General features: G+C 40.5%; 2 non-coding genes across 2 annotated transcripts; one reads left to right on the forward strand and one right to left on the reverse strand.

Moving 5' to 3' along the window:
* Positions 1-5,156: 5,156 nt before the first annotated feature.
* LOC148211350 (small nucleolar RNA R71) lies at positions 5,157-5,263 on the reverse strand. Its single transcript, XR_015791112.1, has one exon. It is a non-coding gene; the product is annotated as a small nucleolar RNA R71 (small nucleolar RNA).
* Positions 5,264-8,823: 3,560 nt separating this feature from the next.
* Positions 8,824-8,930, forward strand: LOC148211351 (small nucleolar RNA R71). The gene has a single exon (XR_015791093.1). It is a non-coding gene; the product is annotated as a small nucleolar RNA R71 (small nucleolar RNA).
* Positions 8,931-23,299: the final 14,369 nt, after the last annotated feature.

The raw sequence follows: 23,299 nt of genomic DNA on the forward strand, positions 1-23,299 counted from the left end.
GTTCAACATCATGAATAACCCGAGTTGGAAAGATAAACATACTGACCCAATAGACTTGAAAACTCTGCAGAACCAACTGAATAAGATTCAACTGGCCAGCAAAACTAAGCACCCGAACTGACAAACTTCGAACATGAAAGACAATTCGCTCAAGCAAAGGCTAACAATTGCGAAGAGAAAGCCGGCGCGAAAGAAGCAAAACCCTGAGATAACAACCACGAAGTGACCCCAGTGAAAGGTCTAAGAAAGCTGCCAACATCTCCACCTCAACATTAGAAGTGTTAGGAGCCTTATGAATAAGCGTGATAGACATTGCATTCACACCATGCGGTAAGAACGAGGTGTCAAAAAATGCAACACAACCCGGCAGAAATCATCTCCCACAACACTCCAAGCCTATTTAAAAAACCCACCGAAAACCCATCAAGCCCGAGAGCCTTTCCACTACACTAATAGAAAATGTTGACGGCGAATTTCGGCGGAGGGCCACGTGGCGTTTGGAAGAGCAGTCCGACCTTGGATCCACTGGACCTGAAATCAAAGAACTCGACGCCGGTGCGGTGTCCTGCCTAATATACTCGACGCTTAATCAGTGATAACAGTAAGAACAGGAATAAGACACTAAAGATTTCAATGACAGGTTTTTCACTTACTTTGTGTGGAGGATAGTCCATCCTTTTATAGCCCTAGAGAGTCGACCAAAAAGGACAACGATTGGAAGTAGCAGGGACGTCGCGTGCTGTATGGTTGGACAGAGAAGGGCGCGCTCCCGATAGTGCAGGGTAGTTCCACTGTCTGCATCGTATGGGCATGTCGCCCAGGGCCGCTGGATGTACCCGTCATGCCCACAACACATCGCCAGTTGTGGCTATGCACGAGGCATAATCGTTTGTGGTGTTCGTCCCATCGTGAGTAGACAAGTCTTCTACTCGATGACACCCTCTCTGAGAAATTATTCTTAGTGAGCCTGCACTCACAGAGGGACAAACGCGTGTCCTATTCGGAATCTATGCATAACAGTTAGCCCTCTTTTGAGGCCAGGCCACCGTGTAGATTAGTGGACTGGGCCCAAAAGCGTTCTGGGTCGAATAGGCACGCGGGCGTTCCATTCGTATTTTCGCAAATCAATATGTGGGGCCCACGAGTTATTGCGACTACATCGATAGTCATCAGTGCGTACCGTTGTGACTGAGGGACATGTGTCAGTCGCTCTTTCCTTGTCAATTGCATCCCTGGCATGGTTTTTGAAACGGCGGGATCGGCAGCCACAATCTCCAAGGTCGTTGGAATTCGAAGCGGCGCTCAGAGATCCTTTTAAATCCTTGTGCAGGCGGGTTGACGATCACACCCCTTTTACGCCTTTGCTTCGTGCTTACTCTCCAGACCGACTGTTTCAATGGCTCGCCGTCCATTCGTCCACCACGTTTTGTCGTTGGCTACTAAGCAAGACCTTTCGAAACTCCGGGGCACTTATCGCATACCCAATTCCGTCCACATGCGCCTTCCGTCTGTGAATGAAAGAATAAACTCCCCTTATCTAGGCTGGATGAGCTTCTACTCGCAGATGTTCTCGAACGGGGTTAAACTTCCCCTTTCCCTTTTGGCCCAGGCTTTCCTGGTTGTTGCCGACATGGCTCTGTCTCAACTTGCTCCCTAACGCATGGGCCGCTCTCATGTCGTTGGTCGACCTGTGGCCGGAACAAGGAGTAGGTGAGGCGATGACTGTCTCGCTACTGTTTACCATAACTATGATGAAGTCCATAAGAGGCTTCCTTGGGTTCTTCAGCCTGAATTCTCATCGGGGGATGTTTTTCAATGCTCCGATTTCGAACAAGAACTTGAAGGATCACCGTTTCTTCGTTCGCGGGCAGTGGCTAGTTGGTGACAGTCTGATGGTCAGAAACATGTTTAGTTGCTTCAGAGAGCACGATATGTTTTAAATTTCTCTACTTTTCTTTTCAACTGCGATGACCTTCTGAGTTTCCGATTTTTCTTGGTAATATTCCCAGGTGGGACCCCTCCCATCGCCTCTTGGACGGATAGCGTTCTAAAAAAATTCTTGCAATTCCTTGGGCCCAAAGAGTCCCCACTCTGATCATAACGAATGAAAAGTTGGCTGAACATCACCTGGTCGGGGATCCTGATGGCTCAATCATAGGCAACGATGAGCATCCTACTCGTAGAGTGGCTCCAATAGGTAGGACGTTGAATCTTCTCCTTCCAACGTTCGACTATCGTTGCTTCCGGTTTGTTTGTTCATATCCTACGAAGTCACCATCCGTCTCACCCACAAGACGTGAACTCGTAATTGTATCTCTTCTTCAGATTGGCCAAGTTTCTCCGGACGGTATGGCCATTGTCGAAAGCGCTACCTCGACCAATTCCGCCACCCTCGTCTCTCCGAGCCCATCTACTAAGTCCAATGGGGGAAAACATTCCGTGGAGATAGTTCCTCGACTCGAGGAATAGGTTCCCTCGCTCAAGCGACGTTGTCTGGTGAGGTCGGGCGACGCTCCACCTTCGTCTGACCCTCCTCCTGTGGTGGAGCCAGTCTTCCGAATTTTAGAGATCGTTGAGTCTAGCTCGAGCGATGCGACTTTTCGGGCGCCTTCTACTAACAAGGAGTTGCAGCTGATGGTGAGGGACGTTCCAAGTCCAAGTAGAAGAGCGACAGGTTCTAGGGATACAGTTCTGGATGGGGGGGCCATTGATGATCCCACTTCTGAGAACTTTCGATCAGTGGTCCCTTCCACATTGTGCGGGAGTACAGATATGGGGTTTTTGATGCATGGAAGTGAGATATTCTTCTTTTCCTTTATTTCTAAATATTCTTATTCTCCGCTTTATGCCCTCTCTGGGTTATTTTTTCCAGTTGGCTGGTCTTTTTCAGGCCCTATACCTGGCCTTGCGAGATTAGTTAGCAGCTAGGGGGGTCGAGAGTAGAAGCATTAAGCGAAGGTGAGTGCCTCCAAGCAATGCTGAGTGCGGCTGATCGGTCCACCTTTACTCATGTCGATGTTGAGCGAATTTAGGAAGAGAAATGTATCGCTTGAGAGGATGCATCGCGGGCAGAGGACAGAGCTACTTATCAGCGTATCGAGTTAGATCGTGTCCAATCCCGAGTAGCTTTTGCTGAGGCCCGTATTAGAGAGCTGGAGAAGGATGTTCGGTCCACGTGGCCGAAGCAATAGAGGCAGGGTCTTGTTCTCAGAAGGCTGAAGCGGCACGTAAGAAGGCCGAGGAGGGTCTTGAAATGGCACAATCGGAAGCGGATTCTTGATACAGTCTGATCACAGACCTGGAGGTGCATTGTTAGGGTTGACTTTTTACTGTAGAAACATGTGTCGGTAGCCATGTTTGACCACGTTTTTTACGTCTTTCCCATTGTTATTTGCCAAAAAGAACCACATATTCTTAAAGTACAAAATGCATAGATTATTTCTACATAAAAGTCAAACTATGGTACTTTAGGAAAAATATGAGATAAATGTGGTCACAGTTGGAAGAAAATAACAGAATTCTGTTTTTGCATAATTGTGCCCGTCGCATTTTTGGAGGGCAAATTGTCAAAATGCACGTTTTGATTAATGAAGGGCAAGGAGGACATTTTCCACATGTTCAAAACCGTGAGTCCAAGTCCAAGTGAGGTGGTTAGGTGAATCTCAACCATTTTCCACCTAAAATGGAGGGGAGTTTCAACCAACCTATGGTGCTATAAAAGGAAGCCATTCATCCCTCAACAAATCATCCATTCCAAGCTTCATTTCATCTTCTTTTAGATGCTCTCTAGTTGTAGAACACGTTTTTAGAGTTTATGTTCATGTCCTACTTGTTCATTTCTTTGTTTTTCACGCTTTTACCTTTTGTATTGCTTTTAATTCGAATTCTTACTTTTGTTCTTTGTTCATTCTGTTATTTTAAAGTTCTTTAACGAGTTTCAACTCCCCTCACGTATAAAACATGGTCCTATGCATAGGCCATCTGACCCATAATGCAAATGAGTTGGTAGATATTCTCTAGGATTGTAATCACACATAGGAATATGATTGTAGGTTACCCTAGCCTCTGAACAAACCAAAAACGGTAGTGAAAGAGTAGAACTCAAATCCCAAGAAAAGCCAGGAATTGCGCCTGGTGCATTTTCCCAACATAGTGTGTTTTCCATATTTTGCATCAAAACTAAGGTAGGAGACAAGGAGATTGAGTTTTATTAAATTGCTTGTTAGTTAAAACCCCAAACAACAACATTTCACCACTATTTTTTCCTAAATCACAACTGCATATTTGAACCGTTCACTTATTAAAACTGTTTTGGAATGCAACAAGTCCCTGAGGATTCGACCTTGGATTACTTCCGAGTATTACTTGTGACCGTGTGCACTTGCACGAATCTCTAATCTTTTTCAAGGTAGAGAAAGTCCCAACAAGTTTTTGGCGCTGTTGCCGGGGACTTAAGTTTTCAAATCATATTCTTTTTCAAGTGAAGTGTTTCATGTGTGACTGTTGCATACCGCCTTCATTTGACTTAATTTTTATATCTAACCTTTAAGGGAGTTGTGTATGAGCACAGGGTCTGGTTGGTTGACCTTTGATCCAGAGATTGAGAGAACCGTTAAGAGGATAAGGCGTGAGCAGAGGTTGAGAAAAGAGAAAGAAACTCAAAAAGAGAAAGAAGTTGAAGAAGAAGAGACCATCGAGATGAATAGAAATCCACAAGATCCTCCACCTTCACAAAATCCACCTGTGAATGGAGATATGGCCGGTGAAGGAGCAGCAAACCGAGTAGGAGAAATTCCCAATCCAATCCTTCTAGCAGACAACCGAGATGTAGTCATGCGGAATTATGTCACTTATGCGTTCCACAACCTAAATTCGAGCTCAAGTCAGTCATGTTCCAGATATTATAGACGATGGGCCAGTTCGGAGGATCGACTAACGAAGATCCTTACTCCTATCTCAAATTCTTTATTGAAATAACTAATGCATTTCAACTTCCTAGTTTCTCTGACGATGCACTAAGATTAAAAATGTTTCATTTTTCTCTCAGAGATGGTGCAAGGACTTGGCTAAACGCACTAGAACCAAATTCTATCAACACATGGGCGGAACTAACGGAGAAATTTTTGGCAAAGTACCACACTTTGACCAGGAATGCAGACCTTCGAGAGGACATTGTGTCTTTTAGACAGAAGAAGAACGAAGCAGTTCAAGAAGCTTGGGAGCATTTTAAGGAATTACTGAGAAGATGCCCGAGCCATGGATTGCCTGCATGTGTGCAGATTGACAATTCTATAGAGGACTGGATCGTTCATCAAGAATAATGTTGAACATCGCAGCCAATGGCTCGTTGTTAGAGAAATCGGTAAATGAGATCGTTGATATCTTCAATAAGATGACGGATATTAATGACCAAGGCAAAATAGGAAGGTCATTACCAAAGAAGCAAGTATCAGCCGGAGTCTTTGAGTTAGACACAGTAGCGTCAATGCAAGCCCAAATGGCGGCTATGAACCAGATGTTAAAGCAGTTGGAGAAGGAAACCAAAACCGTCGTTTCAGCGATACCTGAACCCTCCCATGTATTACAAATTTCAGATATATCTTGTGTCTATTGCGGTGATAACCACTTATATGAAAACTGTCCAGTTAATCCAGCGTCTATTTTCTATGTAGGTCAAGGTGCCCAGCGAAATTTCAATCCGTATTTAAACACTTATAACCTTGGATGGAGGCAACATCCAAACTTTTCTTAGAGTAACCAAGAAGTAGCTAGTAGCAGTGCGCAAGCACCCGCTCAACAATACAAGAAAAACTACACTTCTCCTGGTTTTCCAACTCTACTAGCGTAGTAGCCTCAACAATACAATCAGCAAAGAGGTCAAAATACTACTCAGCAAAGTGGTAGCAATGCAAGTTTGGAGGCCATGATGAAAGAGTTCATGACAAGAACTGATGCTACAATAAGAAGCTTGGAGATGCAAGTGGGGCAGATAGCAAATGACCGAAAATCTAGACCCCGAGGTACATTGCCTGTACACACAAAAAACCCGAAGTGAGATCGTGAGGGAAATGAGCACTGTAAGGCGGTTATTACGAAAAGTGGACTAAATTATGAAGGACCCTCACTTCTAGATGGAGGAAATGATGCAGTTACACCTGTTCATGCATTCACCTCCAATCCACAACAAGAAGAGAAAGCAGAACCTGTAATTTCAGAAGAAAAAGGTAAGAAGCCGGATAAATGTAAGCAAGTAGTGACCAGCACTACTCCACAGGTAGGTAATATTAAGATTCCTCCACCTATCCCCCAAAGGCTAGTTAAAAAGAATCAGGATAGACATTTTAAGAAGTTCTTTGAGATTCTAAAACAGTTGCATATAAATATACCTCTCATAGATGCTTTAGAACAAATGTCTAACTACACCAAGTTTTAAAAGACATCATATCTAGGCGTAAGAAGTTAGGTGAGCATGAGACGGTAGCCTTAACAAAGTGTAGTAGTGATGCTCTAGGGAATCCATTGCCTGTTAAATGTAATGACCCAGGTAGTTTTACTATCCTTGCTCAATAGGAGGTAAGAACCTAGGAAGAGCATTGTGTGACTTAGGAGCAAGCATTAATCTTACACCTCTTTCTGTCTTTAAAGAGTTAAATATAGGAGAAACTCGTCCAACTACTGTCACTTTACAACTAGCTGATAAGTTCATAAAGAAACCGGAAGGGAAAATAAAAGATATGCTTGTTAAAGTCGATAAGTTTATTTTCCCACCGATTCATAATTTTTGATTGTGAAGCAGACCTTGAGGTGTCGATCATTTTTAGGAGGCCATTTTTAGCAACTGGAGATACGGTATTCAACATTAGGAAAGAAGAGATCACAATGAAGATCAATGATGAGCAGGTAACCTTCAATGTCCTTGATTCGATGCGGCTCCCGGATGAAGTCGAGGAGTGCTCTACAATAGAGGCAATCATGGAGGAACTCCAGCAAATGATGGTGGAAGACTTAGAAGCAGATTTGGAGGTCGTAGAAAAAGAAGCCTGGCACAATTTTGCCCCAATTTGAGTGTTTTGAGTTTTTGCAGCCAACTATAGCGAATTTGAAGACCTTGCAACATTCCATCATTGAACCTCTAGAATTGGAGAAGAAACCCCTACCTTCTCATTTGAAATATGCTTATTTGGGTTTAAACGATACTTTGCCTGTTATCGTTTCTTCGTATTTGTCTAATGAACATGAATCTTTGCTTTTGCAGGTTTTGTCTAAGTACAAAAGGATTATTGGATGGACCATAGCGGACATAAGAGGAATTAACCCTACATTTTGCATGCACAAAATCATCCTGGAGGAAGGAGCCACCAATTCTATTGATTGCCAAATGAGGCTTAACCCCAAAATGAAAGAGGTAGTCAAAAAGGAAATCATAAAATGGTTAGATGCTGGAGTGATCTACCCCATCTCGGATAGCAGCTGGGTTAGACCAGTTCAATGCGTTCCCAAGAAGGGTGGTATGACGGTGATTACAAACGATGACAACGAGTTGATCCCAACAAAGACGGTAACTGGTTGGAGAGTGTGTATGGACTACCGTCGTTTAAACAAGGTAACTCGAAAAGACCATTTTCCATTACCCTTTATTGACCAAATGCTTGATTGTCTTGTAGGGAAAGAGTGCTATTGTTTCCTGGATGGGTATTCTGGTTACAACCAGATTACAATAGCTGCGAAAGACCAAGAAAAGACCACGTTCACGTGTCCCTATGGGACATTTGTGTTTCGGAGAATGTCGTTCGGTCTTTGTAATGTGACTGGCGTTTTTCTGAACGCACGCACTAAGCGTGGTAACAATTATATAGATGCAAGCGCACACCTGTGGTCTATTCATATGCCAGTCCACTCCTAAGGGTGACATCTGTTGTTGGCATTGTTGGTCCATCATATGCCAGTCCACTCCTAAGGGTGACAGCTTTGCACTGTTCTTTCCCTTCTCGTTTTGGTAATTCAGTATGGCCTGGAAAAGAACCTTGTGGTCTATTCTTCAATTCATTGGCGAGCTGTCCCAATTGGGTCTCGAAATTCCTCATTGATGCCGCTTGGGATTGTATCACTGCGTCGGTTCGGGCCATGTACTCCTTCATCATATTCTCAAGATTTGAGCTGTTATTTTGAACTGGTGGAGTCTGTGTTCTCTCATTGTACTGCTGTTGCGGCGGCGGGATGTATTGATGTGTAGGTGGAACATAGGGCTGCTTGTTCTGCTGGCTCTGCCCTTGATTAAAACCGCTCGAACCTCCTTGACCTCCCCATGAGAAATTAGGGTGGTGCCTCCAACCTGGGTTGTAGGTGTTCGAATATGGGTTAAAGTTCCTATTGTTCCCATGTCCTACATAAAAAGCGGAAGCAGGGTTATGTGGACAATTATCATAAATATGGTTTTCAATGCAAAATGAACAAATGAGATCGTTGACTTGGCAAACAGGGGCAGGAGTGCAATAATCCGACTGCACATGTTGTGTCGGTGCGGCTAATGGATTTTTTATTCCCAACGCCATCTCTTTCAGCCTCTGGTTCATTGTAACCATCTCTTTTTGCATCGAGGTCGCAATGTCCAGAGCCAAAACTCCAGCTGGATCTTGCTTCTTTGGTGCTGCCCTAGATCTTTGCGAACACCATAGTTCGTTGTGTGAAGCTAAGTCATTTAGGATGTCGACTATCTCGTTGAATGTCTTCTTTGTAAAGGCTCCGTTGGCAGCATTGTTTAGCATCATCTTAGTAGGATGATCTAAGCCTCTAAAGAAATGTTCTATCTGGATGCATGCCGGGAAGCCATGGTTCGGACATTTCCTGATTAGTTCTTTAAATCTTTCCCACGCCTCGTGAACAGGTTCACGATCATACTGTCTAAAACAGATGATCTCCTCTCTAATATCAGCGTGGCGAGTAGGTGGGAAGAATTTTGTTAAGAACTTCTCCACTAATGACCCCCATGTGGTGATGGATCCCGGTGGAAATGCATTGAGCCATGCTCTAGCTTGGTCCTTCAAAGAAAATGGAAAAAGTGTTAGTCTAAGAGCATCGTCTGTTATACCAGGTAATCGAAATGCATTTGCAATTTGAATGAATGATTTTAGATGATCATGTGGATCCTCATGTTCCTGCCCTCCAAAATGTCCAATTGTCTGCAACATTTGGAACATCATTGGTTTAAGCTCAAAGTTTGCGTGGGCTGGAATAGGGTTGACTATCCCTGAATCAAAGTTCTGAAAAGCCGTGGCGGCATATTCTCGCATTGCCACGTCTCTGTTGTCTGCCATCTAGATATGGTTGAATTCATCATTTCTTGCATGATCCCTCATATTACCGTTAACAGTAGGTGGATCAACCGGATCACGAGGTGGAATATCTGCCATTGATGTGCTCGTACTTTCTACCTCACTTTCAGGACTGATTTCACCTTCTCTCTCTTTTTGCTTTTCTAGTTGTTTTCGAAGTCTTTGCTCCTTTCGAGTTTTTCGAAGGGTCCGCTCAATCTCAGGGTCAAGGGGTAGAAGAAAAGATCTTGTGCTCATGCACTTTAAATTACCCTTGTGAGATAAACGACCAAAAATATAGAACAAAAACGGTGGATGGAAGTTACACCCAACAACAATTCACAAAAATAAAAACTAAAAGAATTTTAAAATAATTTTAAAACTAAAGTCCCCGGCAACGGCGCCAAAAACTTGACTGGCGTTTTTCTGAACGCACGCACTAAGCGTGGTAACAATTATATATATGCAAGCGCACACCTGTCAGAGTAATATAAAATGGATGGAGTATCCAAGTATCGATCCTCAAGGACTTCTAAATAATTTCCAAACTCTAAAGTTTTAAAGAATAGTGAATGTTGAAATGAGTGATTCTTGTAAAATGGGAAGTGGTCACAAATAATGGTTTTGGATTTGAGATTTAGACTTATAATGATAAAACCTAGCCCGAATTACTTCAAGTTAGCCAACAAAGAATCAAGGACATGCTAAGGACAATATGCATTTTACTTTAGAAACCAACGACTACGCTTCTCACTTGACTTATGTCTAAGCAAGTTCAAAGTCCTAAGACATTCCCTAATATGTCTATTATGAGAGATATCTTAGTTTTAGGATGGAAATAGTCGCAACCTCGGGTTAAGGTCCTATGTCTAGGCTACTTAAGCGGAACCCTTATGTCTAAGGCGCTCCTCTCCTCGGTTTAACCACTCAACAATGCAAATAAGCAATCTTTTCAGTATTGACTTGTTAAGACTTACAGTGGCCTTCTCTAAATCCTAACTTTTTGGGAAAACATGTTGAGCAATGAATGGAAAGCAAAAACACTACTTCTTAGCAACCCTTATTAGAAATAAAAGGCTAACTATCCATAACCGGGCTAGAGACGGGAATTTAGAAAGACATATTGAAGAAAATACAGCAAGTAAAATGGTTGAAATTGGAATGCATGTGTGAAAAACAAAAGTTAACTAACGGAGAGTTTTTATCGGGATTGAGAGCTTCGCCCTTCTCTTTCAAGCAAGGGAGAGTGTCACGTGCTCTTTCCTCCAAAAACACAACTCTCTTAACTAAAAATAAAGTAAAGGCAAAGGGAAGATAAGCAAAGTGCTGGATTTTTATATATTTGAATAAGTAGAAAATAACTAAGTACAAATGTAAACAAAACAAAGCTCAATAAAGGAATGTAAAGTGCTCGGGATTTAAAAACCAAAAGCAACTAATGAAAGCAACTCAAAAGTACTTAGAAAGCAACAAAGAAACACTAAAAATGATCAAGAGAAGGAAGCAAGGCTTGATGCATTTGGTGGAGAAGCTGCTGGAATTTATAGCTGTGCAGAATTGGTTAGGTAGGTCCTAAAACGATGGTGAATCACTCATTTCCAACTCTTTTGACTGACCAAATCGTGCTCAAACTGATAGTGGAACACTTCTTCTACACGTATGCATCGGTTGGAACCACCAAAACGCATTGGAAGACGCGTTTCATTAAGGGCAAAGTTGGAAGAAAAACTGTTTTTCTGCAGGCTTCCCAGGCGCCTGGCGCCTCCTATGATGTTTTTTCGTCTTTTTGCTTCTTTTGATTAATTTCCACTCCCAAATGGTCCTAAAATGTCATAAATATAATATAAGCCAACCACAAACCATCATATATGAATTTTGCATGAATTGGAACTCAAACGACCGAGAAAAAGTCTGAAACAAAGTTAAAACATAGTAAAAACAGCATCTAAAACCTTCTTTTTACGCATGTAAACAAGCTTAATCATAATGCTCCCCCTACCTTCCAGAGATGCATGACCGCTATTTTTTCAAACATGATAGAAATCACGGTAGAGATTTCATGGATGATTTTTCTGTGTTTGGTGAGTCGTTTGATGTTTGTTTAGAAAACTTTGAGAATGTTTTAAAAAGGGGTGAAGAGACTAACATTGTGATTAATTGGGAGAAGTGTCATTTTATGGTACGTGAAGGGATAGTCTTAGGTCATAGAATTTCAGAAAAAGGAATTGCGTTCGATAGGGCTAAAATAGATGTGATTGCTAAACTACCCCTCCTACAACTATAAAAGGTGTTAGAAGTTTCTTATGACACACGGGTTTTTACCGCCATTTTATAAAAGATTTTACGGAAATTTCTAAACCCTTGTGTCAATTGTTGGAAGTGGATCGACCCTTTATTTTCTATGAACATTGTTTGAAAGTTTTTTAGACACTTAAGAATGCACTTAGCTCAGCACCTATCATAATTGAACAAGATTGGAACTTGCCATTAGAACTAATATGTGGTGCAAGTGATTTTGCTGTAGGTGTGATGTTGGGTCAACAAAAAGGTAAAGTTCTTCATCATGTTTATTATGCAAGTAAAACCTTGAATTAGTCAGTTGAACTATACTGTGACTGAGAAAGAACTTTTGGTTGTTGTTTTCGCATTTGATAAGTTTCGTTCATAATTGATTGAGACGAAGGTGATAGTGTTTATTGATCATTCTGCACTAAAATACTTGTTTGGTAAAAAAGAAGCTAAGCCTAGGTTGATTAGATGGATCTTGTTGCTACAAGAATTTCACTTAGAAATAAAAGATAGAAAAGGAACAGAAAACCAAGTAGCAGATCATTTATGTAGGCTAGAGCCTTCTTTGCAGCATGATAGTTGTGAAATTAAAGAGCATTTTGTGGATGAGTATCTTTTAGCTATTTCTGAAGTCCTTTGGTATGCTGACTATCGAACTATCTGGTGAGCAAAATAATTCCTAATGATTTGAGTAAGCACCAGATAAAGAAGTTCTTTCATGATGTTAGGTTTTATAGATGGGATGAACCTTTCTTGTTTAAACTAGGACCTGACAATATTCTTTGTAGCTGTGTGGCTGAGCATGAATAGAAGGAGATTCTAGAGGCATGTCATAAATCACCATATGGTGGGCATTTTGCTGGACGTAAGACTACAGCAAAGGTCCTCCAAAGTAGTTTCTTTTGGCCATCTCTATTTCGAGATGCTCACATATTCGCTCAAGGATGTGACCGCTGTCAAAGATCAGGTAACTTGACAAGGAAGCATGAGATGCCCTTAAACCCAATATTGGAAGTTGAACTTTTCGATGTTTGGGGCATCGCCTTCATGGGTCCGTTCCCACCTTAATTTGGTAAGAATTACATTCTCTTGGCTGTTGATTATGTCTCGAAATGGGTTGAGGGTTTGGCCACCCCTACTAACAATGCCAAGGTAGTTTCTCTCTTCTTGCAAACGTTTATTTTCACTAGATATGGTACACCTAGATGCTTAATTAGTGATGAGGGTACGCACTTTTTGAATAGGGCAGTAAGTAATTTGCTTAAAAAGTATAACATTCACCAAAAGATTGCTACAGCGTATCACCCTCAAACTAATAGACTACGGAGGTATCAAATAGGGCAATAAATTCAATTTTAGGGAAGTCCGTGAATGTAGATAGGAAGGACTGGGCTATTAAAATTGATGATGCTTTGTGGGCGTATAGAACTGCATATAAAACTCCGTTAGGCATTTCCCCATATCGCATTGTTTTTGATAAAGCATGTCATCTTCCGTTAGAATTAGAACATAGAGCATATTGGGCTACGGGAAAACTAAATTTTGATTATATTGTTTCAGGTGAAGCGAGATTACTCCAGTTACATGAGTTGGATCAATTTCGTCAGTTTTCTTATGAGAATGCCAAGATGTACAAAGAACAAACTAAAAAATGGCATGATAAAAAGATAATGGACAAGAATTTACAACCTGGAAACTTAGTTTTGCTATTTAACTCTAGATTAAAATTGTTTCGAGGTAAGCTTAAGTCTAGATGGTCGGGCACATTCGTAGTCGAACGTGTTTATCCACATTGAGCGGTGGATTTAAAGGGTTCCAAAGGTAATATCTTTAAGGTAAATGGGCATCGGGTTAAGAAATATTATGGTGAGTATATTGACAGAGGTAAAACCTCTGTATTACTGAAAGACTCGTGAGAAAACAGTCCCTCGGACAGTTTGAGGGGGGCATTTTTATGGAAAATATTTTTCGTCATTTTTTTTAAGGCTTTTTTGTGTAGATTCCAAATCTAATTTTTGTTTTTGGATGAATTTTGCAGGATCAAGATCTGACCCTCGTCAACATTGCGCCTAGTGCAGTTTAAGAGAAAAAATTTGATTTTTGAGTTATGGATTAGGGCTTTCGTGGGCTTTATGTGGGTTATGTTTAAATGGGCTTTGAGTTGTTTTTAAATCAAAAGGAGGCCCAATTTTAAACCCAATTATGTTTTTAATATGTTTTAAAACATAAAACAAAAAGCTCTAGGATTTGAAAACACCTCATTCACGATTTTTCACCAAGATTTTCTCACTTGCTTTCAAATCTTCTCTCAAAAAATCTCAAAGAATCTCATAATCTCTCTCATCTCTCTTTTTCTGCACATTTAAGATTTATTGGCGGGATTTTCGTTGTCGATCGTAAAGCAAACTCAAGAACCATGGAAGGTTCATCTTCCTCTAATCCACATAACAAAGAGAATGAGAAGAAGCGAGTGTTATGGCCTCCACCAACCAAATCAGGTATGATTTCTCTTGAACCTCCTAGGATTTCTTATGAAAAATTAGTTTTTGATCCTAGGGAACAACGAAGAAAATATGAGGAAGCTATAAAAATGAACCCTAGGAGAAATCTATCCATAGGTGGTACAAATTCTGAAAAAATTAATATGGAATCTAAGGATGCTAGGGTTAATAAAGAGGGTCATAGTGAGAAGAAATTAGGAGGAGTTAATAAAGTCTATCTTTGAAAAAAAATTAAACTTTAGAGGAAAAATGTGTTGTTTTAGATGAAGAAATAGCTAGACTTCAAGAGAGAGCGAAGATGTTCGGTAAAAATAACGAAATTAGGGATAAAAAGAATGAGAGGGTTTATGCGAAAATTGAGGAATTGAACATAAAATGGCAATAATTCATGGAAAACTCGAAGAAAGTGAGTGAGAAGATTCAACTTGAGTTAAATAGCATGAGTATACGTCGTAGGATGAATCTTTCTTAAGATAACCCCGTTTCCGAGTCTTTAGAACTATCTATCCCTCCCCCTCTTTCCACTATTGTTGCTGTGCATGTTGAAGGTCAAGAACGGGTTAGTGGAGACTCAGAACACGTCACGGAGCCCTTGGAGCACTCAGATTCGACCACGGTCGAAATTCAATGCCAAATTGCGCCTGGTACAATTATGGATGAGACTCCACCGTCCACTCTACAAGGTATTTTTTCTCCATGTTTTCAAGATCCTATCTTGACTAAAAAGTCCCTAGTTTTTTATGATTCAGAACAGGAAAGGACAACGCTGAAAATTACCAAAATTTTGGTGGCGTTGAATGAAGCAAGGGGAGAAGATCCATTGGAGGATGATGGAAACAGTAAGGCTGCACAAGGACAATTGAATGTTGATGGAGAGGATGAAGATCTCGGAGAACTACCCGAAGAAGTGCATGGAGATGAGTATGAAGACGAAGAAGAAAATGACGATATCTCTCAAAATGAAGTGAGAGTACGAACTCCGGTGCACGAATCTCAGGAAAATGGCGAGGAGCCCCCTGTATAAAATCAAGAAGGAACATCTGGTCCTGTGGATGTCCCTAATGAGGTAATGGAGGAACCATCTTCCTCTTCTTCACAAGGTAACACCCCTTTTTTGTCAAGTTTGAATGTTTCTGACCCAAACTTTGTTGCTACTGCAGAGACTTTAGATGAGGAGGTGAGCTTGTCTTTAGCTTTTTCAATGCATCTTTTCTAACCTCTCAACAGGTTCATCTTTTTAATGAAATGCTTTCCTTTGTTCTTTATTTTTGTATCATGTCAATGAGGATTCTTAAGGGCATGAATAGGTTAGATTTCCTAGTTTTATGATCAAGCCATGAGTCATTTTCCATGTTTTTTGTTTCGGTTATAAAACTGTGTTCTGCTTCTTTTTGTTTTGAAACCTTAACTTTTTCATTGCTTCGAAAGTCATTGTCCTTTTTGTGCCAAAATTTTGCATCTCTCAAAATTTCTTTCCCTAGGGAGGACACTATTTCCCTTAAGTTTGGGGGGGATGGTGTGTGTCTTTTTGTTTTAAGAAATAAAATGCATTTTATGTTTTGAAAAAAGAGCCAAGAAAGAAAATGCAAGCAATAATAAAGTCTTATGCAAAAAGAGTCATATGCAAGAAAAAAAATTTCGAAAGAAAGAGTATGAAAAAAAGTACAAAAGAAGAAAAGCAAGTCAAAAAAAGATTCTTAAGAGAAAATAAGAGTTGGGGAAAGAAAAGAAAAAGTGAGGGTAAGAAAGGAGTGGTAAGAAACATGAGAGGAAAGAAAACTCACTTACTTTCTCACGAGTCCCACTATAGACATTCATTTTTTTTAAAATGGGTGGCATTAGCATCTTGGAGGGTGGTAGCCTACATATTAAGGTGACTTCGTCAAAACCATTGTCGACATCATTTTATGTCGGGTTGCTACCTAACAAGTTTTTATGAGTAGCTGTGGTTTGAAACCGATGTTAGTGTGTTGAAAACCTCAGGGCCTAGTAGTCGGTCCACTTGATGTTAGAATTTTTGAATCGAAACGGAAGTGTGTATTTTCCTTGGTTTTGTAAAAGAGTTTCATGTTTTAGAAAAGAAGAGGATTTAGAATAATTTTTATTTTCAAAACAAATGATGGTTTATGGTTCGTTGGCTTAAAAGTAAATTTAGGACGTTTAGCTTATGGAGCTTTTCCTGAAACTTATATGATTCATTTACTTATAAACTTTGGATTGTTGCTCATTCATCTTTCTAGCATGTTGATTGTTTTAGATTTGTTGTTGTTGTTTTTGCTTGAGCACAAGCAAATGACTAAGTTTGGAGGTGTGTTAGGGTTGACTTTTTACTGCAGAAACATGTGTTGTTAGCCATGTTTGACCACGTTTTTTACCCCTCTCCCATTATTATTTGCCTAAAAGAACCACATATTCTTAAAGTAGAATATGCATAGATTATTTCTGCATAAAAGTCAAACTATGGTACTTTAGGAAAAATATGAGATAAATGCGGTCAAAGTTAGAAAAAAATAACAGAATTCTGTTTTTGCAGAATTGCGCCCGTCGCATTTTTGGAGGGCAAATTGTCAAAATGCGGTAAGCAAAAGTATGAAAATACAAGGAAATAACAAGTAAAACTTGAATCTAAAGCCTAAAAACGAGTTCTACAATGAAGGAGAAGGTAAATGAAGCTGAAAACGAGCTTGGAATGGATGATTTGCTGCTGAAGGGATGACTTTCTTATATAGGCCCTTGGAGTTGTTGAAATTTCCACATTTTTAGGTGGAAATGAGTTGGGAAATGTCCTCATTACCCCTCATCAATCAAAATGCACGTTTCGACAAAGTTGGTGTTTAAAATTGCGCCAAGCGCAATTCTTGCAAAAACAGCAAACTGTTATTTTCTTCCAACTTTGATGCCATGGCGCTATCTGCGCAGTCTGCTTCGTCTTCTTCGCTGTTTTCTGCAACTTTTTGCTCAATTCGACGCCACAAACGACTTTCGAGTGACACGGACTTACAGAAACAAAGCATAAACATAATGCCCAAAACACCGGGCCCTTACATGATCGAATCACGAAGAAAAACGCTATCTAAGTGCCAAAAATCCGGAAATTTTCCAACCCGCAAACCCATATTTCGAAAATATGAAATCACCCACCAAACTTTACGATTTTGATCCCAAAAAATCAGAACAGCAACCTGGCTCTAATACCAATTGAAGGGATATGAATCCCGGAGCGGAAACGGATTTTCGTTGCTGATTTTCGGGATACATAATCGAGTTTTAAAGAAGAAAATACAGGGGAAATTCCAAACCTTTGAAGAACGTTTTTTCAGTGAATTCCCCTCGAACACCACCACCGGATCTTCCTCACTATCCTCTTGGGTCTCAAGATCGTGCTTGTGGTAGCACCTTGATCGAAGAGAAGGAGAAATTGAGAGAATTTTGAGAGAAATCGTTGGGAGTTTTTTTTCTTCTGTTCTGTGTTTTTTTTCTCAGTCGTGTTCTGTATTCTTCAACCATTGAAGAAGAAGAACTGTGACGTGGGGTAACTCCCCACGTCACAGCAACCCCCCACTCCCCTGCAATTTTGCAAGGGAGTTAATATTAATATTAATATTAATATATATATATATATAATATAATTAAAATATATATAGAATAATTAATATATATATATAGAATAATTAATATATATATATAAAATTAATTAATATAATTAATTATTAATCCAATTAATAATTAATAAATATATATATATATATACATAAATAATTAACACTTAATTATTTATTATAAAATTAGAACCATATTCTAAAACATTTCTCTCGTATAAACTATAGTTTTAATGTACATCTCATGCACATGATTTTTAACCCATAGTTTTAATATGAATCTCATTCATATTAATTTTATTTGAATCTCATTCAAATAATATCTCTCATAATATATAGTTTTAATTTACAATTAACTATATATATTATAATGTATCAATATACATATAATCCCTTAAGTAATTTGAACAATTCAAATTCTTCCAAAAAATTGATCCTCGTTTTACCCGTTATGAGCTAGCAAGGGGACCTAATGGACCTACAGATCTGAAGCTCCAACGATTCAAGATTAATCGGTCAAACTCATTGACCGAGTTAATCTAGATTCGTTAACTACGGGTCATTCCACTAAAGACCCGCAGTTGCACTCTTCTCACTGTAGAATGTTTTCGTGTCCATGGATATACGACCATTAATGACGAGTCAATCCTTCACGAGTGTTCGTAACTCAAGTTCGGTCGAATTACCGTTTTACCCCTGAGTTACATCTTACTTCTTAAACACCACTGCTCCTCACTCGGTCTCGTCCCCAAAATGGTAGGAATGTTGAGTCGGCGACTCGGGCCACTCTCACCCATACATATCAAAAGACGAGTCCTCACTGGTAGGAGTCCATAACTCACTCAAGATTGAGAATGAGTTGCCTGGTCATCCTAAGAAATAGCAACCTATTAGTTAACGGTGTTACATCTAAAGATTGCCTATTTCGTGGTCCGGTCTTATACAAACTCATTGTATAGGATACCCCCACTCGCATGTCTCCACACGAACGACCTGGATCGAGTCGCCTGTAACCTTTACAGAGCGGGTCGTATCCATAGTGTTTCCAGGATAAGGTACCCAGCCTTATCAGTATCTTCCATTGCCTTCTTATAGGTCAATGGATCCTCGACGCCGTCATCATGTATGACAACTTGAATTTCAGTTAAACCCACGTAGCGGTCAGGTTGTGACACAATCCTCCCACTATGTCGAGGTACCCTCAACACTTGAGGTGGATGTGTGTAACGCCCCGAGTCCCTCAGGTTAGTTAGTCTCGAATTGGGAGATTTTTCATTTAAATTTCAAAGTGAATGTTAATTGAATTTATCGATAATTATCGGGCTCTAACAATCCAATTAAATTAATATTAACCGAGCTTGGTATGTTGGGTCTTGGGTTGAGGGAATGGACTCCTCCTTCTTTGGGCTTGGATGATTGGGCTTAATGGGAAAATTGTTTTAAATCAAAACAAAAGGGAAACCCTAACACTTTTCTTCTTCTTTTTCCCTCCCTTTGTTTCTTCCCCATCCCTAGCCGACAACCCCCCCCCCCCAAAGCTTCTTCTCCTTCTTCTTGTCCAGCCGACGACCTTCTTCTCCGGCGAAGCGGCACAGCAGCAGCAGCTCCTCCACGCCGGCGTCCTCCTGCAGCAGCTCGCGGCGACGCACGACGTACGGGCCTTCTCCACGGCGGCGACGCGTTCCGAGCAGAACCGGACGCCCGATAATCTGCTGCTACCTCCGGTGACGTGCGCAACCCCCGGCGAGCCTTCTCCACGGCGGCGACGCATTCCGAGCAGAACCGGACAGCGGCGGCAACAACCCAGGTCCAACGTCGTTCCTCCGGTAACCCCGCGACCAGATCTGTGACGCCAGCAAGTTTCTTAACGTTTTCTTTCCCCAGTTTGGTGTTATCCAGCCCCTTCGGCAACGTTAGACGATTACCCACACATAACCGAAGCTTGATTCTTGATACCCACTCCTTACGGCATTGGGTCGGCATTGACCCACCTTCAATCGGACCCAAATCTATGTTACCCATCAGTTTTTGACATTGTTCCAGCAAGCCTAAGGCCATTCGAAGTCGAATTTTGGAGCTAGATCATCCTCGGCGTCGACCCACTTCTAACCCAAGAGGTTTTGGTGTGAGTTAGTAGGTAACAACACACCAAAATTTGGGTTCAATATTATTTAAATGTTTCCAATTGGCTACTAATCTCGAATCGTACTTTTTTCTTGTAGGAAGTGTTTGACCAGCTTAGGAGCTGTAGGACTTTTGATAGTAAGTAGCACGGGGGCGGGTGCGTGCGTTGATGTTGGTTATTTGTTTGCTGATGTACTGTTTATGATGCTTAATATTGGTTTTGATATGTGGTTGTGCAGTGTAACTCTTGTTTATGTAGTTTTGTATGCATGATTAGTGTTGAATGTTCGTCGGTAATAACAGTGGGAATTTCGTATTGTTGAACTACTGAGATCTGTGATAGAATGATGTATGACTGTAGGGAATGTTCGTTAAAGTGAATTTATTTTGGAAATGTTTGTTGTCTGAATAAGTATGAAGTGTTTGGCGTGTCTCATGAGTTTTATTATATCTAGTAGCGCTTATTGAATATGAATGTTGTCATTCGTATGTTGTGAAACTATGTTTAGTTTGTGGTTTGCTACTAGAATGATGTTTATGTTGTGGAAGCATGCTGGATTGTGTTGGCGAGCGGCGAGATGCATTGAAATCATACTTGTGGTGGTGTTGTTCATGGGCGTTGTGGTGCTTGGTGTTATTAGAGAGTTAGTACTGGAATCTTGGTTGGGGGCTAGAAACGATTTGTCGAGTTTTACAAGTTATGAAGTGAATGGGTGAGTGTCAGGGCCTCAGGTATAAATGGTCGGGGGTCGATATGCCAATATTGGATAAAGATGAGTGACGAGGCCTCGACTATAAATGGTCGGGGGTCGATGCGAGGAGTCTTGCGAAAGGAGAACTATTGGGACCTTGGGTATAAATGGTCAAGGGCCAATAGATGGTAAGACATCGAGGCCTCGGGTATAAATGGTCGAGGGTCGATGCATTAGTGTCGGGGCTCTGGGTATAAATGGTCAAGGGCCGACACTACCAAAAGAATGGTTTCGAAGAGCTCGAATAACTGAGGTGAACATAGTTGTAGTTGAGGTATTAGAAAGCCAGGTGGACGGTAATGTTTTTATCTAATTGTGGTTAGCTTCGGGTCTTTTTGGAGCATGTTTATGGGTGGATGTATAAAATATTAGTAGAGCATGTCTATGGTTGTTCGCATACTGTAATGATAGAGCATGACGATGTATGTTTCTTTTATGGTTATGAGCATGACGTTTGTGTGTGTTTGGTGAGGGCTACTTACGAAGTGTATTTTATATACTCACCCCCCCCCCCCCATCTACAATGATTGTTTCAGGTGAAGGACTCGTGGGTGACCGTAGTGATCGGACGGAGGAGATCTGACGTGCGAGGACCAAAGGCTACTTAGTTTTCCTGTTTAGTTTAATTCGTTGGTTAGAGCCTTATGTTGTGGCCAATAAACGATTTATTTGCATTTGAATAATTGAGAGATTTGTTCTTCTTGTTGTTAGTTTTGCTTCGGGTTAGGAGCCTATTTGAGTTTTATTCCATTTGTTTATATTCATATAGATTGAATAATAAACTTGCCTCGTGAAGTGGTTCACGAACGTTGCTGAATGTTATTCCATGAGATTGGTTTATCGTTAATTTGATGAGGATTGGAACTTGATTCTTTTTTTATGAGTTTATGCGTATAGGAAGTTGGCAGGATATAGCCGGAGTTAACTTTGATTAGTTGGGTAGTGAATGTGACCTAGAGGTGTACGGAAAATTCTGGGTCGTTACAATTGGTATCAGAGCGGAGTTGTTCATGTAGACTGTCCTAGAATCTAGGTTGTTAGTGTACGGTCCTTGTCAGGCTCCTCGTCATCACCAGGTACGTTTCCGAGTTCTGGATGTTCGGTCATGAATGTCTTACATTGCTTATGATTGAGATATTATTATTGACTGATACTAGATAGGTCGGTGTGTTCCTTCGATTCATTATGTAGACCTTGCTTGAATTTTGCACTTGTGTTGCGCCCCGGTTAGTGTGTTAATAACCTTGGTACTCTGTTCTCTGTTCCTTTAGACAATGGCTTTTCGATGGAACACGAGAGCTCACAACTACGAGGATCCGAACCCTAGGTGATAAGCGCCAAGGTTGCTCGTGTTTACAAAGCTAGAGGTCCTTCTAGGATCCTTGCAAACATTCACAAAAACGACTAACTTACCGAATGATTCCAACCAAGAGTACGGTTAGAAGATGAATCACTCTTAGATCGGACTTAGAATCTACGATGGTCACTCCTAGATCCTAAGACGACTCACTCCAGAATTAGCTTGATCGAGACTAATCCAATGAATCGGTTTAACATCAAACCTAAAGCAAGATTTGAAAGAAGAAACACCAAAAGTGTTAAGGAACAAAAGTTCTTGAATTTCAATATGTTTTAATCTTAAGTTATCCATAACAAGAGCATTACAAGCCTTTAAATAGGCCAAATGGTCGTTCAACATAAGAACACCAAAAGTTTTTCAAAATACTACTTAATGCAAATTGTAGAAAATAAGACATGCAAATTAAAACTTGATAGCACATCATTCTAGACACTTAAATGCGGATCAGAAAACGTAGTCATGCTTCAAATGGTCTTATCTATGTGCTGTAGGAGGCGCTTCACATTTGGATATGGTTTGACAACTTTTGATTTCACAAACTCCAAAGAGGTGCAATCTGCAAAGGCACCTGTTCACGAATCTGCACACTTTTTTCGTCCTCCGTGTCATCTCTCAAAATAGACAACTTTTCTCGTGCCATCTTTGCTCCATTCTCTTCTTGACTCATTGAAGTAACATTATGAATAAATTCGGGCTCAAAACTCTTTGTTGGTTCTTGTGCATTAACAAGCTTCTGAAGGTGCAGTGTGAAAGCCTCTTGAATCTTCCTTGCCTTTCTTGTAATAATTGCTCCTTTGATATATGTAATTGGTCACAAATGGATTAGTATCATCCCCCCTTTCTTTAAAAGGATTTGTCCTCAAATCAAGGTTTTCATTTCCTTCATCAAAACGAATCAAGTTAGTCCAATGATAAACCTTAACAACTTGTTCCTTACCTTGTGAGTTGTATATTGGAGCTTGAAGATTTATGATTTTCTTCGTTGGACATGTCACTTCTTTCTTCTTGAAAATTTCTATGGCCCTTTCTTGTTTGCCTTCTTTGAGTTAACACCACTTTTTGACTTCCTTGAAGTGCAATCTTGAAGTCTTCATGTAATATCATCCTTCTTAGTCTTCTTATGTTTGGACTTGGACAAATTCTTCGTTCCTTCCAAAAGTGCTTCCAAACCCAATCACTTGGTTTGTTGAAATTGTGCTCGGATTTATTTTTCCTCCACTTGGTACTTTGCATTTGCATTCTCCAACATAACATTCTGCTTTCTCGACCATGGAATTCTTTATACAAATTCTTGGATAAGTAGTTTTCCACAATGCCTTTCACCTTAGGTTTCTTATGTCCATGGTTACCTACACAATAAGGA

The sequence above is a fragment of the Momordica charantia genome (genome assembly GCF_013281855.1).
Source record: "Momordica charantia cultivar OHB3-1 chromosome 5 unlocalized genomic scaffold, Mcharantia_2.0 BLBB01000005.1, whole genome shotgun sequence".
Classification (NCBI taxonomy): domain Eukaryota; kingdom Viridiplantae; phylum Streptophyta; class Magnoliopsida; order Cucurbitales; family Cucurbitaceae; genus Momordica; species Momordica charantia.